The 1,140-nt window shown below is 61.5% G+C and overlaps 1 protein-coding gene across 1 annotated transcript in view; it reads right to left on the bottom strand.

The window, feature by feature from the left end:
• S1PR1 (sphingosine-1-phosphate receptor 1) overlaps window positions 1–530 on the bottom strand; it is a 4,814-nt gene extending 4,284 nt beyond the window's left edge. Inside the window, exon 1 of the mRNA XM_010830965.1 lies at window positions 142–530. The gene's annotated coding sequence lies outside the window, so the exon portion shown is untranslated. The remainder of the gene's footprint in view (window positions 1–141) is intronic.
• Between the last annotated feature and the right edge of the window lie 610 nt (window positions 531–1,140).

The following is a 1,140-nucleotide window of genomic DNA, read 5'->3' on the forward strand; positions in this document are numbered from 1 at the left end:
CAGCACCCAGAGATGGATGGTTTAAAAGTGTTTGCTTTGCTTCTCTCCGGTTTGAAAATTTTGTTTCTGCCTCTGAAGACCTCCGGCCGCGATGCTCCCCCGCGCGCCCGGGTCCGCGCCTGCCCAGCGCTCACTCCCTACCTGGCTCAGGCGGGACGCAGCTGCGTTCGCGGAGCTCCGGGTCTGCACTGCGCGCTCGGCATCTTGCTGCTGCCCGGGACTGACTGCGTCGAGCTCTCAATTTACTCGAGTCGGGATCCCCTCCCTCCGCAGCCGCACACTCCAATGGCCAACGCTCTTGCCGTGGCCGGGCAGACCGGTTAGCTGAAGTCGCCGAGCGCCCCGCTGAGGCTGAGTGGCTTCTTTAGGAAGAAATGAGGAGGATTGAGTGCCTCAAACCCCCATGCCCCTCCGCTCGCGCCTGGGGGCCGCCGGATCTGTGCAGCTGAGACTCACTGTCCAGGAAAGATCTGCGGCAGAAACACACAGACAAAAAAGAACCCCTCCTCCCCAAGGGAACCAAAAAAAGAAAGGGGGAAAAAAAAAAAGAAAGGGGCGGAGCCTGGTGCCCCCTGGACTCTAAATGTATAAATCACGGCCCTCGCCCTGCTATCCGCCGCTCCCTGGCGGTGAAGACCGTTTTCCCCAGCCTTAGAAAAGAAGGGAGGTGACGCGCTTTTGGAAACTTTTCTCAAGAAGAGTTTTAGGAGACAGAGGACGGCCTGGCCAATCTAGTGCGCCTTTCTGGTCCCCTAACCCCGCAGCCCGTGGGGGATCGGAGTCTGAAGATTGTGGCCGGGCGCTCCGGGCCCCCACCCCCACCCCCACCCCCACCCCGACCCGGACCTCAGGCGCTTCTGCGGAGGCAGGGGGAAACCAGCTCCGCGACCCCGCGAGTCCCGGTCGTGTTCCTGGGGACGAGATGCGGGGAAGGGCTGCCAGAAGGATGGAGGAGACATGCAGCCCGGGTAGAAGAATGGCCTGGGAGGTTCCTCCACTTCAGCTCACTTCCCTCCCTCACCTTTATCCTTCTGCTGCCTCAAAACTTGCGGTCTGAGGGGCAGAAAGTGGCTTTCGCGGGGCGCACAGTGAAATGGGCCAGCTGGGGGCGAGGTGTTGTGTGGGGGTTCCCCTCACTCA

This window comes from Bison bison, unplaced genomic scaffold (genome assembly GCF_000754665.1).
Source record: "Bison bison bison isolate TAMUID 2011002044 unplaced genomic scaffold, Bison_UMD1.0 scf7180017864519, whole genome shotgun sequence".
NCBI lineage: Eukaryota > Metazoa > Chordata > Mammalia > Artiodactyla > Bovidae > Bison > Bison bison.